The sequence below is a fragment of the Hyaena hyaena genome, unplaced genomic scaffold (genome assembly GCF_003009895.1).
Source record: "Hyaena hyaena isolate Hyena2069 unplaced genomic scaffold, ASM300989v1 scaffold_32, whole genome shotgun sequence".
NCBI classification, from domain to species: domain Eukaryota; kingdom Metazoa; phylum Chordata; class Mammalia; order Carnivora; family Hyaenidae; genus Hyaena; species Hyaena hyaena.
Genome location: NW_024080663.1, coordinates 1,582,602 through 1,601,428, shown reverse-complemented (window position 1 = coordinate 1,601,428; position 18,827 = coordinate 1,582,602). Strand labels below are relative to the sequence as shown.

The window sequence follows — 18,827 nt, the reverse complement described above, 5'->3', positions numbered from 1 at the left end:
GTCATTATTTAAATGTTTATTTAATATTGACTTACAGTACTCATTTACTTTAGCTTCTATGTTGTTGTATTATTGAACCAAATGCTGATGTTAAATACTGTTCCAGTTTTTCTTTCTTTCAAGGTGATTATAAACAACCTTTGTGTTTTGATTGGAGGTTGTCAGCAATCAGCTTAGGTTTTTAACTTAAACATAAGATGAGATCTGTGCATACAGTGTCTTTAATTCAATGATGTCTGTCTTCCGGTCCACTGGTAAGGAAGCTGTGAGGTACAGTGGACGCTGCAGTCAAATAGTATGACTGTCAAGTGTTGAAGGTGGGCTCCATAACAATGGAGATTCTCACAAGCAATTTAACCTTTCAGAGACCCAGCTTTCTTATCTGTGAAATGGAAATGGATGAATGGATTCTTGTTAAGATTAAATGAGATTATTTGCACAGAGGTCGTTGTCTCTACTCAAACATATACAATTGTCTATAAAAGCTAGGGAAACAAGAGGAAAAGGAAAAGAAAAAAGAGAAAGAAAAAAACTACAAAGGAGAAAATATACATGATAACTGGTTGGAATTTCACAGTGTTGTAGTCTGCCATTCTAATGTCCCCACAAACTTTAAAAACAAATATTATCTTATAAGATTGGTACAAACACATTTGGTGGCGAAACCAAATGTGAATTGCTGCGAGGTAATTTATATTCTGTGTTATTGGTGATGAAGTGCTGCCCAAGACCCTGCTTGTGTAAGAGAATACACAGTGTTTTGCCCTAAAATAAAAAAAATAGTTTGAATCCTGGAAAACATCTAGCTCCAAGGTTTAGGACAAAGAATCATGGTCCTGAAGTAATCAACGATTCTGACACTATATAGATGCAGCTTACATTTTATCAGGGGAAGGTAGGTGAATGCCAGTCCCTAAATATTGTAGTTTCCTATTTGTGACCTTCGTTTGTTCACTGTATCCCTTGAGGAAGGCAAAGTGGGCATAAAGGAGGAGAAGGAAAAGGAGTAATGTTTGGAGTTTGTGCTCTAGGGCCCTACTTGGTCACATTCAGTTTTCCTTCTGGTGGATTGTGATGTTGGTACTTTTAGTAAAAGAGAAACAATGTTCGGTCCGCCTGAGAAGAAATTACTAGAGAACTTCAAACTTAGGCCGTGAAACGGATTGAAAAATTCGTTTCAAACAACTTCATGTTTTAAGAAATTGGGGCTATGAAGACATAAAAGCTGAAATGTGATAAAACCAGAGTTCTCCTGGGAAAGAAGATTGTTTTGAGCCATTTCTTCCTTTGCTGTGGTTCTCTTTTCAGCTCAGAGTTTAACATTAGCTCAGAGTTTTGTTCCTATTCAGGAATTTCCCTTTTTGTACTATTTGGAGACAGGGGCTAAAAGCTACTTTCTGAAAGAATCGTCACCCTCCAGAGAAAGGAGAACTCTCCAGGCGGCTTTCACTGATAAGCTAATTAAACCAGGGACAGGCCTGGCTTTTACTGGAGCATGAACTATTGATCACATGAAGAATTTCCAAGTCCTGAGGAGCCAGGGAGTTTAAGACTCTCCACAATGAATGTTTAGGAAGATGGGTTTTCAATCTTGGCTGCATTCTGGAATCACCTGGGGGCTTTAGAAAAAGTACTGATACCACACCAGAGACTTGGATTTAAGTGGTCGGAGGTGTGGCCTGGTCAATGGTAGTTTTCAAGGCTCTCACGATCACTCTAATGTGTAGCTAATATTGAAAACTGTTTCAGAAGATTGGAAGGCCCAGCTAGACCCATATCACCTGAGGTGGCTGATAATACTATAGATTCCCGGGCCTACGCTTGCCCAGGCCTAGTGGGTCAGAGTCTCTGGACATGCATCCCAGAAATGTGCCCTTTTTGCAAATGCTACAAGTAAAGAAATCCCTTTTACACCAGTCTGAGAATCACTCCCTAAAGGTGCAGAAAAGTGATGGGTTAGCAGTGTAAACACCGTCAGGTATATAAAATCAATTCTTTTTATTTATTTATTTTTTATTTTTTTTAATGTTTTATTTCTAGGAGAGAGAGAGAGAGAGAGACAGCATGAGCAGGGGAGGGTCAGAGAGAGAGGGAGTCACAGACTCTGAAACAGGCTCCAGGCTCTGAGCTGGCAGTGAGCACAGAGCCCGACGCGGGGCTCGAACCCACGAACCGCGAGATCTCCTAAGCGAAAGTCGGACGCTTAACCGACTAAGCCACCCAGCCGCCACTAAAATCAATTCTTTTTAAAAACATTGCCATTTCTCTGGTAAAAAGAGTACTGCCTTTAAAAAAAAAAAAAAAAGCAGTAATCCTGAATGATTCCCCCAAAATTAAATCTTTCTGTACAAAAACTTCTGGGAATAACTGCTCCCTATATTCCTTGCTTAAGGCCTCACAGTGCATAAAGGTGGTGAGATCTGCAGCAAAGACTCAGTCACTTGAACTCAATGTTTTCCAGCACCATGGCATGAAATTCCATGCGAGTCTATTAATGTTAATGGGTTTACGTACTTGGTGGATGTGCGTATCCATGTTCTCTAGCTGCAGTTCCTTAACCTCCCTAACTCTTAACCCCCTGATCCACCACACTTGCAGCACACGTTCATGACTATATTCCCAACCATCAACCACATCAGAAATGTAAAATCCCCGGGCACCTGGGTGGCTCAGTGGGTTAAGCGTTTGACTTCTGCCCAGGTCATGATGTCACGTTTATGGGTTCAAGCCCCGCATCGGGCTCTCTGCTGACAGCTTAGAGCCTGGAGCCTGCTTCAAATTCTGTGTCTTAATCTCTCTCTGCCCCTCTCCTGCTCATGCTCTGTCCGTTTCTCAAAAATAAATAAATGTTAATTTTTTAACTAAAAAAATTAAAAAAAAAAAAAAAAAGAAATGTAAAATCCCAATTTACCTCCTGTCCTACCTTCTTTTCACTACAAAATTTCTTTGGCCATTTTTGAAATTTCCCAACCATTAATCTGTCCATCTGGTCCAGCCCATCCTGCCCCTTCTCAATTCTACTTCTTTTACTCTCCTTCTAGACCCCACCTGAACACCCTTTAATGGCACCCTCAAATTTCTTGCCTCTGTGCTCTTATCTCACCTGCCAAACCAAATCTTTATGTAAGCTGATTCTCTATCTGGAACATTCTTCTCATCTCCTCACTTAGCTAACAGTTCTTCACATGCCCCCTTAGAAGATGCTGCAAGTTTGGGTAGGTCTCCCTTCATGCCCTTCTTCAGCACCAGCCACGTTCTGTATTTGCTTATAAGATTATCTATCTCCCCACTGGACTGTAAGCTCATGAATCCTAGGAAATAGACCATAATGCTACTTATTTGACATTTGTTACATATTTCATATATTACAAGTCTAATTGCAAATAAAATTTTACTATATATAACCAATGATTATTAAAAAGGTCCATACATTGTACCCAGGCCTTATTTTAAACCAGTATTGTAACCTACCTAACTAATTGGATTCTTACTTATTTAATTTCTTTTAAACTTTTTAAAATGCTTTAGACTTGCTAACTAAGCACCCCAATGCCAGTTGACAGAAGAATTGGAGGATGTGGGTGATGGATGAAGTGCAGGCTAAATTCTTGTAGAATCAGCATCTAATTAAAACTCCTCCTTTTAAAACTTGCCAATCTGAGGGTGCTTGTGTTAACTAATTTTTAAATAAAATTTTGAAAAAAATAACAAGAAAATAAAAAAATTAAACTTTCCTCTTTTCACCAGAACGTACTGGTTAGTAAAAATCTGGATGAACCACCTCAAGATCCATTTCAGAGCCATTCAAAACCATAAATACCATGAGCCACGACATGGATACTTTGGAAAATTTTGGTAAATGTACATGTACATTTACCATAAAACCACAATTGCTATTCCTACATATTTATCCAAGATTTAGAAAAATCTTGTCTGCCCACAAAAACCTGTAATTGAAATTTTATATTAGCTTTATTTATAATTGTGAAAAACTTTAAAAAATTCAAGTGTTCTCCAAATAGTGGATGGATTAAAAAATTGTGGTACATAAATATGGCAGAACACTACTCAGCAATACAAAGGAAAAATAAAAGACCCTATTTATGTAGGGAATAACATGAATGAATTTCAAATGCATTATGCCAAGTGGAAGAAGTCAGACTCAAAAGACTACATACTGTATGAGTCCATTTATACTATATTCTGAGAAAGGCAAAACTATAGGATCAGAAAACAGATTAGTGGTTGCAGGGGTTAGGGGCTGAAGGAGGGACCGACTACCAAAGGAAAGGAAGAAACTTTTTACGGTGACAGAAACGTTGTGTAACTTGATTATGGTGATAATTACATGATGCCATGTACACACCAAAACTCACAAAACTGTATGCTAATAAAAGAGAACTTTATAGAATGTAGAGTACACCTTTAATAAACCCCAGTGTGGGCGGGGGGGACATTGAGACCATTAGCTACATTGTGAATTAAGTCTAAAGGCCAAGTGGTATCTAGAGTTTGGTTTGTCAATTCTTAAATTACTGCTTCAGCGTTTGATTGTTTCTAAGGAAAAATATAAAATAAATATATGGAAGGATATTTAAAAGATACAGATTAAATGAGGTACTTCATTTATTTTTGACCTATAAGATTGGTAAAGATTATTAAAACTAATATTCTCCACTGTTGGAGAGGACATAAAGATATGAATCAAACCAATAGCCTGAATAGTACTCATCCTTGCTTTTCCAGCATTTCCGACACTATGAATATATATTAAATAAATTATTAATGGAAGTTGCAACAATATCTGTTTAAGAGATGCTTACCCTAGTACTGTTTATAATTACGGGAAATTGAAACTGGATTCATTCTCTATGCCTAACAAAGGTAATGGTTAATTTGTATGAATTAGAACTCTTTCAATGTAGTTGTATAATATTGTATAGCACAGTGATTATGAGTTTAGCTCTGAAGTGATAAATATGAAACATATTTGAAAATGGAAAATGGAAGATACAATTCTGTATTCTTGTTTCAGAACACAGACCAGGTGTGTGACCTGGGGCAAGTTACTTAACCTTTCTATGTCTATTTCCCTGTAAAACAGAGATAATAAGACATACTCAAATGGTTTCTATAAAAAATAAAATGATGTTTTTTTGTGTGAAGTTCTTTGCAGGCACAGATTAGGCTCGCCTTAAGATTAGCTTTTACTGTTATGCTTGATAGGAGCGTTATATTTATTGACTGTAACCATATCTATGACCTATGTCGTGCAAGCAAAACCAGACTATAGAAAAGAACATCCAAAGAGATCCTCTACTATCCACAAATCCACACGTACACTCATGGGGTGAGCAAGGCTACTTTAGAAAATGTTACTAGTAATTACTGTGTCAGAATATGGATACTTTCTACCCACTTTTGTTTGGCTTGCCCAGACTTTTCACATTTTAAACAATATATACAAATTACTTGCTTCTTTAACAGAAACAACAAAAAATTATGATTGTTTCATAAGATTGTGAATGAATTCATTGTTTATTTTCCTGGTTTTAGCAAAATAACATTTTACGTTTTTCTCTGCGAAAAATGTTCATAATGTCATGGCACTTCTGATCGATTTTGAAGGCCTCCATAAGTATCTCCGGGACAGCCACCGTACAGGAACGAATCTGAGAGAAGAGGGGGATGAATGGGTGGGAGCAGTTCCCCATGTATACCTGTGTGGGCACCAGGAATGATTTTTTGATCCATCATGTTTTAGTCTCTACTTAACTGATGACCGCAGGAATCATTTAATTTAAAGATGCAGTCATCAACTCAGTACTTATTCACACAAATGAGATGAGGAAGCATGTTTATATTCAAAAGTAATTTACTGAAAAGATGCTTTTATAAAAGGCCATTTAGATAACTGAAAAAAAGCTGGCTTTTATTCCCTGTACAGTACATTAGTATTTATTAATAGTGTGGAAAAATAAATACTAAATATATGGAAGCACAAATAGGAAAAATGACATATGGCAAAGTAATAACAGAATATGCTAACTTTTCAGAACTAAAATGTTGATGTCTGTTGGAATTTTTTTATTTTTATTTTTTATAAATTTATTTTTGACAGAGACAGACAGAGAGAGAGAGAGAGAGAGAGAGAGAGACAGAGCATGAGCTAAGGAGGGGCAGAAAGAGAAGAAAGACAGAATCCAAAGCAGCTCCAGGCCAGGCTGAGCAGTCAGCACAGAACGCAACGCGGGGCTCAAACTCACAAACTGAGATCATGAGGTGGGCCAAAGTCAGACACTTAACCAACTGAGCCACCCAGGCGCCCCCAATGCCTATTGGAATTTTTAAACTTCCATCTTCAATTGGCTTTTTTTTTTTTTAAACAAAATTAAACGTAACAAATGAGAACAGAGTACAGCATGCAAACACCCGTTTACTTCAAATACTTTTCATAAGTGCTCAAAGCTTAGATTGAGGAAGAAATGCCTAAAATATGAATATATTTAGTTCCACTATTCCAACATCTAATCACTAATAAAGTTGTTTTGACAAGGTCCTATATAACATTTATATTACAGTTCAGCAGTTCTGCAAAACAAAGATTTGCATTATAGAAAAGCAACTAAATCTTAAATAGATTGCCATAGTTATTCATGCACAGCATTCTGAAACCTCAAAGGAATTTATCACAGAGAGCATGGTAATGTATAATCATATTTGTGTTGGCAAGAAACCACAGGATTGTTTTGCTATTGCTATGACACTAATATATGCATCATTTTAAACTATAATATTTTTCTGCTACATGTGCTATGTATGACATAAACAATCTGTATAAACTTTTAAATCTGTGAACTACACCTATAGTGGTTTCTTAGCCTTGAGAAAAGATGAAAATCTGATTAAGGGCATCATTGTTGCAGGGGAACTAATTTGTGTTAACCACCCACAATGTGCCAAGTTTATCTGTTAATTCCAACAGTTAGCCTACAATGGAATCATTATTGTACCAATTTTTCAGGTAAGGAGGAGTAATTTGTTTTATCCCACTTAGTTATTATGTGGCCACACCAGGCTTCAAACTCAAGATTTCCAGCTGCAGAAGCCTGGCTCTCCATCTGTCCGCCACCCCCACTCTGCCTAAATTTCAGGTCAGGCTCTCCTCGACCCTTGTGATTTTATTATCTGCAAAACAGTAAATGTAAAGGTCAATGCTTATACTTCTCTGGGTCATTGTGAATTCCCTTAGAGTTTTCCTATCCAGATTATTTTCCTTTGCAATAGCCACTGGAATTAAACATGGTAATTTCCATCTGTAATGATACACACTCGTTATGATATTTCTAGATTTTTGGGATTGTCATCACTGCTTACCACTTTCATTCAATGAAGCTTCTGTTAGTCAGGGTGTGCTTTTATACTATGAGTTTCTTGGGTAGTACAGGTTGGTGAAAAGCCCTCTCCCTAAAAGGCAAAATTGTAATCTTGTAAATTATCCCTATCATTGTCTTCCCTTTTGTGTTGTTGGCAAAAGGGAATGCCTTTCCATCCACTTGATTAGATCATACAACCTAAGAAAAAATAATGCCTAGGTTTACACAGAAACAAAATTATCTTCTCAAAAAGCATCTTTTATACCTGGTTATGTTCACTAAGTTAACTCTCAAAATAATCACAAGTTAGCTATATGTGATCAGAGTGGCTTGTCTAACTACTTTAATAAACCTATGTAGATATGAATTTTTAGATCTACTAGAAATACACCCTTTTCTATCAAATCCCATCTATCTTCATATTTACTTAAACATGCTTTTGTTCTTTTGCTAACGTATTCCTCTCCTTAGATTTTCTATGTAGCATCAGTTAAAATCAATAATGCATATGCACACATTGTTATTTGCATGTGCTTACCTGTGCAAATCGGAATGCCAGCATTTTGCCATGAGAATAAGCAGAGGGAAAGAGAGAGGTAAAGGACAAAAGGGCTCAGTGCTTTGCTGCTATGATGGATGCAGCCTGACCCAGGAAGATCCTTGGAAGGAATATGCATCTACTCCTTGTTCATTAGTTATAGACACGAGAAATCTCTGAGGAGAAGACAGGCAAATGTCACAGATGAAAGGTCAGCATGTTTCTGGGGGCGATGGTAGGGGGATAGATTTCTTAGTGGCAACATGGCTACCAGTTAGCACTTTTCCATTGTGAATCACTGGCATAGTTTTACGTAACCCCTGCTGTAGACCAAATGGTTGTGTCCTCGCCAAATTCAACGGTGAAACCAACCCAATGTGGTGGTATGTGGAAGTACAGTCTTTGGGGGTGATTTTGCCGTGAGGGTGGGGCCCTCATGAATGGGATTAGTGCCCTTATAAAAGGGACTCTTTCTGTCATGTGGGCCACTGGAAATGGGCCACTGAGTTTGCTGACATCTTGACCTTGGAATTCCCAGCTGAGAAAGAAATTTCTGTTGTTGATTAGCCCGGTGGTTATGACACTTTGTTAAAGCAGCCTGAACAGACTAAGGCAACTCCTCTGATCAGAATCAGCATCTGACTAAAAACAGACTTTGCCAAATGATGCCTGGTCAGTCAAAATGAGATGGCAGGGCTGTAATGAGGTCCAGTGTATGTCATCTTTATTATTTATTTGGATTTTTACAATAACCTCCCAGATTGGCTTTTGTTTTGCTCCAGTGTTGCTCTTGTTTAATTCATTCTCCATTCTAAACATGGCACTTCCTTTCATACATTCCTTAATGGCTCCCCATTGCTTACAGGGTGAGAACCAACTTCATAAGCATCCCATTAAAGACTCTTCATGAATTTTCATCACAAATTACAGAAACTTTGAAAAGGTAACAAAACTTTAGCTGGACTCATCAAGAAAAAAAAGGAGAAGACTCAAATAAATAAAATCAGAAGTGAAAGAGGAGATGTTATAACTGATACCACAAAATAAAATGGATCATAAGTGACTCCTCTGCACAATTATACACCAATAAATAACAACCTAGAAGAAATGGGTAAATTCCTAAAAACGCACAGCCTTCCAAGACTGAATCATGAAGAAACAGAAAATCTTACTAGTAATCAAAAATGTCCCCAAAACAAAAGTTTAGGACTAGAAAGCTCCACTGGTGAATTCTACCAAACATTTTTTAAAAAATTAATGTCAATTCTTCTCAAAGTCCAAAAAAATAGAAGGGGGAAGAACACTTTCGAACTTATTTCACAAGACCAGCCTTACACCCTGATACCAAAACCAGAAAAGGATACTACAGGAAAAGAAAATTATAGGTCAGAATCCCTGATGAACATAGATGCAAAAGTCCTCAGCAAAATCTTAGCAGATTTAATAACACATTCAAAGGATAATTCAGCAGTCAAGTTGGATTTATTCCAAGGATGCAAGGATTGTTTAACATCCACAAATCAATGAATGTGATACGCCGTATTAACAAAATGAAAGATAAAAAATAATATGATCATCTCAATAAATACAGAAGAAGCATTTGGCAAAATTCAACATCCATTTATGATAAAAACTCTCAACAAATAGGTGTAGAGGGAACGTATCTCAATATAATAAAGGCCAAATACGACAAGCCCACAGCTAACATCTTACTCAGTGGGAGAAAATATTTGCAAGTTGTCTATCAGGTAAGAGCTTAATATCCAAAATATATAAAGAACTCATACAACTCAACAGCAAAAACCACAAGCAATCTGATTTAAATATGAGCAGAAAATCTGAATGTTATTTTTGCAAAGAATATATATAGATAGCCAACAGGTACCTGAAAAGATGCTCAGCATCACTAATTGTCTGGGAAATTCTAATCAAATCCACAGTAAACTATCACCTCACACATGTTAGAATGGCTATTATCAAAACGACAAGAAATAACAAGTGGTGGCAAGAATGTTGAGAAAAGAGAACTCTTGTGCACTGCTGATGAGAATGTAAACTGTATGTTTCCTCAAAAAAATTAAAAAATTGAACTACCGTATGATCCAGTAACTCTATTTCTGGTATTTATCTGAAGGAAATGAAAACACTAACTTGAACATATGTTCATTCCCATATTCACTGCAGCATTATTTACAAAATAATGGATGAATGGATAAAGAAGATGTGGTAAATTTATATACAACAGACTATTATTTAACCATAAAAAATAAAGCAATCTTGCCATTTGCAACAATACTGATGGACCTTGAGGGCACTATGTTAAGTAATATAAGTTTACAGAAAAAGCCAAATACCGTATGATCTCACTTATATGTGGAATCTAAAAAACAAAACAAAACAAAACTCATAGTTACAGACAACAGGTCAGTTATTGCCAGTGGCAAGGGGTGGTGGATGGGCGAAATGGGTGCAAGGACTCAAAAGCTACAAACGTCTCATTATAAACTAAGTCATGGGGACACAATATGCAGCATGGTGACTATAAATAATGTCTTCATCATGAGAAAAAAAATTCATAACTCTATGGTGATAGATGTTAACTCATTGTGGTAATCATTTTGGGATATATAAACATCAAATTATTATGTTGTACACCTGAATCTAATATAATGTTATAGGTCTATTATACCTCAATAAAAGAAGAAAAAGGGAAAAAAAAGAAAAATAGGAGAAAAAGGTGACAGAGAATACTTTTCCATATATTTATTTCCCACTTGTATGTGATCTCTAGTAATTGCATATTTATAAATTTTGCCCATTTTCAATTAGATGTTTCACATATTACAGATATTAACCTTTTAACACATGTGTTGCTGATATTTTATACTTTGTTACTTTGGCCTTTTATAGGTTGTTTTTCATTACTTTTGATAACTTACTTTTTAAAATGCTTAAATCTGTATTTTTCTAGTTAGCAATATCAAGAACAAAAGATTGATGCTGAGTCCCTCCTTCATAAAATCTGGAAATTACCATAACTTTTCTTTCGTTGGTATCATCTAGGATTTCTGTCTCATGTTGTCATTGTTATATTATTTTCTTTTTTAAGATATTTTCTCTTTAAAAATTATAATTTTTCTATGTTTTTGTTACTGTATTTACCATAGTCACTTCTAATTAATTATATAAATGAATTCTAATTAATTATGTAAATGGTTTCCATTCTTTTTGCCAATTCACTCATATAATGACTTCCCCAACTTGAGAGCTCTAGATATTGGTGTGTTGCTCAGTTAACGGTAAAAATCTTCTGGTAACTTTTCATGAGTAATGTAATTCCTGAATTCTTACATATCTGATATTTTATAGTTATCTTAATACTTAAATGACCTTTTGGGTGGGAATAGAATTCTTTTCTTTTAATTTTTTAATCCTTTATTTATTTTTGAGACAGAGAGAGACAGAGCATGAGCAGGGAAGGGGCAGAGAGGGGGGAAGACACAGAATCCGAAGCAGGCTCTGGGCTCTGAGCTATCAGCACAGAGCCCAACTCAGGGCTCGACGAGCCCATGAACTGTGAGATCATAACCTGAGCCAAAGTTGGACACCTAACTAACTGAGCCACCCAGGCACCTCTGGGTGGGAACAAAATTCTTGTATCACAAACTTTTTCTTTGAAAAACTGAAAAAAGTATTCCTACTCCTTTCTATTCTGGTATCTACTATTACAGAGAGAGAAATCTGAGGCCAGTGTGCTATCAGACTTTGGTAGGTAAACAACTTTTTCTGCCTTGTTGTATGTGTTAATTTTCACTAGATATACTATATTAAAACCTTAAAAACTCGGTGGCTTCAACAACAAATACATATTTCTCTTTCATACCAAATGTTGGTGGTCAGATTCTATAGATCCTCTCCAGGCTACTGGCTAGGTGCTTTTCTGCTTCCCTTTTCTTCCCATTCTAGGGTCTAGGCAGAAGGAACAGCCCCTATCAGGAAAATGAACTTTTCCTGGAAAGAGGCCCAGGAGCAACAAAGTTGGCAAAACTCTTGATGACACTACACGTTTCTGACTGATGGGGTATAAATCAGGTTCATTCAGATGTTACTGACCAAATCTTAAGTAACTGGAGCAAGATGGATACTCTGCTTAAGGAAGGGGATAGTTAAGAATAATAACATCTCCCACAGAATTTATAGGACTCTTTGTTAAGTACTGAAATCCAAAAATTTCACTGAGAAATATCATCTAAGTTTTAAGTATATATTTTAATTTTACCTTGTATCTAGTTAATTCTTCTGGACTAAAGGTATTTATTTGAAGGAAGAGTCTCCTTGATATATATCTCTGAATATTGCTGTAGTTCTTCTATTTGTCCTCTCCTTTTGGATCTACAATGATTCAGGTTAGATTTCTGTACTATGTCTTCTGTATCTGTTATCTTTTCTCTGGTCAATTTTATTTTCTTGTTCTTTTACTACATATGCTGAAACCTATCTTTAATATAACTGATAAGTCTTTCTCCACTGTGGATTTTGTTCTTTATGGTTTCTACTATTGGTTTCCATCCTGCCATAATGTTATTTGTTTTCTTACATTAGTTTCCTAATTGTGTCATTGTGTCCCCTACCTTTCATCTCTCGTTTCACACATTTTCTTTAATTTTCTTGACAGAGAAAAGAAGATTCTATTCATAATGAATTTAATTAAATTTTTTGTAGTTAATATTTTTCAAAAACATATTCTAACTCTTAAAATGTGTCTGTCTCTCTCATGTATGTCATGACTTCATTTTAAAGGATTTAAGTAATTTTCCTAATTACTTATACTTGAATAATAATGGATTTAGCTTAGTTCATTCTCCTAAAATGAGTGGGAGAAGATTCACCAAAGATCCCCAGATTGTTCCACAAACACTTGAAGAATCCTTACCTTAGATCTTGAGCTGAAAAGATGGAGGATGTAGTTTTATAATACATATAGTAATACATATAATAAATATAATAAATTTTGATAATTTGATGAGTGGAATGGTAGAAAAAGCTGAGACTATAGGATGGTCATTCTGTTCCTGTACAGTTTCATTCCCGTGGTTGTTGGGCCATCAAAATGATCGCTAGTCACTTCAGCCTAACCTCTACTCTAGGTAGATAGTGAAGTCCTTGGACCCAGCTTTTTTTGTTTGTTTGTTTGTTTGTTTGTTTTTAATGAAGGCAACTCTCCACCCCATTTATAGCACCCATTCAGTTGAGGAAAAGTATTCCTTCATTTGCCATGAACCAATATTAATGAGAAGCTTGATCAGAGGGAAAGCTTCTTGTCTGAAGACTTTCTTTTGTTGTGTATTTGCTTATTTGCTCAGCTAGTCTCAAAATGGTGTTGGTTCAAGGTGCTGAATTGTGCTCTAAATAGAATAGACTCCTTCTCTCAGAGATTGCTCTTATCTCTCATCTTTTCTCTTTGAAATTTTGGGGTATTACTGAGATTCTATAGGATTTTAGCCAATTCTGCAATATTGAGCTTCTTTACTGACAAACATTTTAATTGCCCTTAGATGACAGCCTTCAAACCGGATCATTTATATGATATTTAGTAGAAATGACTAAAATTTTACTCTATCTAGTTTTTACTCTTAGTGGCACAGCTATTTAATTCTTTACTCTTGCTAAAATAAGGAACTAAAGATAATGAATATGTAAATGTTTCCATCTCCACTTCCTAGAAGGAGAGTCAGACTTTTGTTTCTTGGACTCCCAAGAGTAATTAAGAATATCTTCAAATTTAAAAACGCGGGGGGGGGAGGGGAGGGGAGTTGGAGCGCCTGGGTGGCTCAGTCGGCTAAGCATCTGACTTTGGCTCAGGTCATGATCTCACAGTTCATGGGTTCGAGCCCTGCGTCAGGCTCTGTGCTGACAGCCAGCTCAGAGCCTGGAGCCTGTTTCAGATTCTGTGTCTCCCTCTCTCTCTGACCCTCCCCTGCTCACGCCGCCTCCCTCTCTCTCTCTCTCTCAGAAATAAATAAAACATTTTTAAAAATTAAAAAAAAGAATATCTTCATGCATTTGGAGAGAGCCAGAAGCCAGCACTACTGAAGCTTTTGTTTGCATGGGCCCTCAAAGAAGGGAGCCAGAAAAGGATGAGTCTGAAAGGAAGGGGTGCTGTGACCTACGGGGTTGGTTTTCTGGAGCCTTGGTGGGGTGGGAACACTGGGGATCCTATGAATAAGAGCCACATGCACAAGACTTGTGTGCGGTTTCTCAGGACACACAGGATCTGAAGTGGGGATGGCTGCAGGTGTGCCAAAGGAAGCGGGACCCTGGGCATGAGGCCATGGAGGCATGTGAGCCACAACCAAGTCCTCCACGCCCAGTTCGGCAGATAAAAAAACCAAACCCTTTTAAAAGGTTCATGTGAGTCATGAGGAAGGAGCGTATGATTAAATTGCTCTGAGGGAATCTTTCCAAGGGACTGGTAAATCTGAACATTGCAGTAGTCAATCTGAAGAAGCATGACCAGAACCTCCTTAGAGCAGCTTAAGAAAACTGGGTAATGTTTTAAAGTTGTAATTGGTTTTGTTATACAATTTTTCATTACAGAAAGAAAAAGACAGAGAGAACACATGACAAAACACATGAAGGAAGGGAGAAAGGGGGGGAGGGAGTGATGAAGGAAGGAAGGAGCCAACCAAGGAAGGAAGGCAAGGAAAGAAAAAAAAAAATCTTTTCCACTCTCTCACTTGCCTCCTTAGGTTTAAGCATTGCTCTCAGATTGGTAACTAATTTCTCTCTTTTTTTTCCTCTCTCTCTCATCTATGTGTTCTTTTCGATCCTACTAGAAAGAAATTATCTGTGTGGTAATTTGCATAACTGGCTTCATTATACACACACACATATTTTATATATAACATTATGCACACACACACATTTTATATATAACAACTTAAAAATAAACTTTACAGTATGTATCAAAAAACTTTCTACGTCTTGATTTACCTCATCCATTTCAACTGCTAAATGGTAATAATAATTATAAATGGCAATGGTTAGGGCTTTATGGGTTCCAGGCACTGTTCTCAGTGCTTTACTAAAAGCTTGCTCAACTCTCACAATGACAATTCTGGGAATGAGAACACTGAATCACAGAGTATTTGAATAAGCTGCCCAAGGTCAAAATTGTCCCCAATTCCCAGCTAGTCTACCTCCAGAACGTGTGAGCTGAAACACTGCATTATAATGTACCAGATTCCATTGTAGGATGTACCAGCATCGATTTAATCATTCACAGCTGATACAGTTAGACTTTTATGATTTGCTATTATAAACAGCAGTGATGAAGTTACTGGCAACTTAAAAATTTACTGGACTATGAGATGTGAGGGCCAGCTTCCATAGATGATTAATTCTTTTCATAAAACCAAATGTAACGAATGTTCAGATTTACTCAGCTTTCAGAAAAATCATGACTTTTCCTCATAAACTGTGGTAATTAACTATATGACAAACCCCCTATAATTAAGGGATAAATTGCTGGCATAAAAATAAAGAATGCTGGCATGCTGTAATTACTCTGTAGCTTACAGTTTATCAAATATGTACTTTGAACATGAGAGGTTATATAAGTACACAACTTCTAAAAGAAAAAAGAAACCCTTTGCCTTCTCCACACGAAATGACAAGCAGAAAATGACAGCTTGGCATAGCAGTGCTCACACGACTGGCATGCTGGAGATGGAACTTTAATACTGGACTCTCTTTCTCTTCTCAGAGGGCCAGCTTTAAGAACCTAAAGCCACTCTTCAACTACCGATTAGATTACTAAGATCAAACTACTGGGAAGAATTTTGCATTCACTTGTTTCCCATCATGAGTTATGATGAAAAGCAATATATTTACTCCAAGTACTCCTTATCATAAAAGAAAGAGAAACACAGTGTGCTTCCCTTAAGTGATGGCCTTCCTCCCTTTCTGGCTGATGAGCACAAATACATGTCCTCTTAGCATCAGAGCTCCAAAGGGAAGCCTGAGATGTGTCCCCAGGACCTTGATTCATGATCTTCCTGTGATCTGTGTGATGTAGAAGCAGACCCTGTCTTGTGCAGACAACATTCTGGCTACAAATGGGGAGGGAGGGCGGAGCTGGGAGCAGAGTCAGAGCTCAGCAAGTTGTGTGCCAGTGCACAGTGGGCCAAGGGGAGAACCGAATCAGAGTCAAATCACCTTTGTTCCTTAACTACCAAAGTAAAAACAGAGCACATGAGTTTGTCATAAACAAACAAAAAATGAATGAAAGAAGTTAATAAACACTAATATCTTGAAATCCATAGATTCTAATAAAATATTTTTGTTTCATATTTTAAAAAGTAGATGAAAATCACTGTAAATGAAATACAATTTGCATAAATTCAACAACAGGAGTGATGTATATATATATAAATATACACTGTATATATTGAATGATATTAATAATGTACCAGAATATTTGGCCCTGCTAGGAGGCTACTAAAGAATCCTTATACAAATAAACATGTTAAACAACAGAAGATAGTAATTACTGTTCAAGTTAACTTCAGAGATACATAAAATGAAGACTAATTGTTACCCTGACCATTGTCTTCAAAATCTGTCTAATATTTCTTCCTAAATTCTGCTTTCTATATTTCTTGAGTCAAAAAAGATCTAATTTTGTACAATACATGTATCTTGAACTATCACACTGTATAGTTTTGTTGCTCAACAGTGATGTGGACTTTTACAAACTGCTTAACTACTTGGGAGTTTAGTTTCCTTAACTCTACAATGGAGACCTTTATTGCCATAGGGCATCATTTAAGCCACTGCGGAAAAGAGATGAAAGGAATCCAATGGCTCAAAAAGGAAAGAAGTGTCTTTCTTTTTCAGAACCATCTAGAGTGGAGTGTGTATGTAGACTGTTTCATGAGCTCATCCAGGAACCTACACTGTCAAAATGGATCGGTCATTTAAAAAAGTTAAAGATTACTTCCAGGCATTACCTTTTCCACTTGATGAGAAGGGTGGGAAGAGACAGAGACAATAGTCTTCCAGCGATGAACAGAGTTTGTGCTTACTGCTTCTGCTTACATCCCATTGGTCTAAATTTAGCTGACCAGTCACATCTAACTGCAGTGGTAGCTGGGAAATATAGACTATGGCTGGGCAGTGGTGGATGTAGCTAAAATCGGATCGGGGAGTTCAGTTACTAAAAGGAAGAAGGGGAGAAGGGACACTGATAGACTATTAGCAGCATTTGCCACCTTAATGACACCCAGCTTTTAAATTGTTGTAAGTAATGAAGTTATATTTGCAGAGCATAGGAGTGTGTTTGTGGAATTTACATAAGCAATCTGCATAGTACTTGACACATACTGAAAGATAATTAAATGGTAATTACTATTATTGTTATTATTATAATGATGATCTAGTACCTCTATCCTCATTGCTGCTTGAATTCCCTCCACAGTATTATGGAAGAGTGATTTTTTAACTATTCTTGGATCCTTATAATAAAAGGAAATTTCATTTCTCTTAAGGAAGCCGTTCCATTTTTAGAAAGTTTTTCCTTCTTTCTAGACATTATTTATCTTCTTACACTTTTCTTTTCCTTCAACCTAATTGTGACCTCTGAGGCCCTGGCAAAACAAATCACATACAATAGTCCTTCAGATATAATATGGAAAGTTATTGCTTCTTCCATGAGTTCTCTTTCTCTCTAATCATTTTTTATTCCTTCCACAGGCTTTCATAATCCATGAATTTGAGTCCACGCACCATCTTGGACACATTCATTCACTCATTTAACAAACATTTGATTACCAACTACTCTATTTTATGATGCCCACCTTAAAACTATGTCACCAGGGCAGTATGCAGTATTCCAAGTTAGTCTGAGCACAGCAACCATCCATCCTCTCACTCACGATTTTATTTTCCCTAAGTGGGACTTAAGATCCTATAACTTGGCAGCCATAACATGCTGTTGACACATGCTGAATGGTAACCTACAGTACCCTCCAGAGCCTTTTTTTTGTTTGCACGGCTAACCTAGAAGTACCCTACCCTACATGAACTTCTTTTTAAATCCAAATACAAAACATGTGCTTTATTTCTAGTTGTTAATTGCATCTAATCTCTCTTTTATTCTTTCAACTGGTGTATTAATTATCCCTCACTGATTCATACCATCTAAGCTCCTGATTAGCATGTAATTGATCTCTTCATCCAACATATTGATCAAAATGTGGAGATGGACAGGGCTGAGGTTACCCTTAGTAACCCTCTGAGCAATCATTTAACCAATTACAAATCTACATAACTGCATCCTCATTTAAGAAATATTACCCTCTCTAGTTCCCAAGATTAGTCTCAAGAAAAATTTTTGTTAAATATTTGGCTTCTGTGTTCATTGTCATGCCCAATGAAGCCTTGACCTGCCATTCAAAATGCAACCTGGTCTGGCTCCACCCTTTCCTTCAGTACCTCCCTGATTAGGGAGGGCATGATCGGGCTTTTCCTGCTGCCAGACCTTTCTGTAATGAGATTTAACAAAATTCAGTGAGCCCTGTTATGTCCTAGGCATTATACTAAGCAGTTTCTCACATAAATAGAGCATGTAAAGAATGAAATCTATTTTACTGAAAAAATGCATGTATTCTCAAATAAAAATATCTTATTATTTGGCCCTGCATGAGACCATTGCATAATGTTCCTTATCTCAAAGTTACAGCAAAGTACAGATCATATTCCATGCATAAATACTCAGCTTTTAGCACGAGATATTCAAAGAAATATTTTCAATGTGATCTGCATTCTTCCAAGATGATGTCTTCAGCGACTAAATTCTCACTAAATACCACATTAGACTCTAAATTTGTTTCAGTAAATCAAAAATGTGCAGG

The 18,827-nt window shown here is 36.7% G+C and overlaps 1 protein-coding gene across 2 annotated transcripts in view; it reads right to left on the bottom strand.

Annotated features, from left to right (window-relative positions):
- Nucleotides 1-18,827, bottom strand: part of PLPPR5 (phospholipid phosphatase related 5) — a 125,967-nt gene that overhangs the window by 12,685 nt on the left and 94,455 nt on the right. The window lies entirely within an intron of this gene.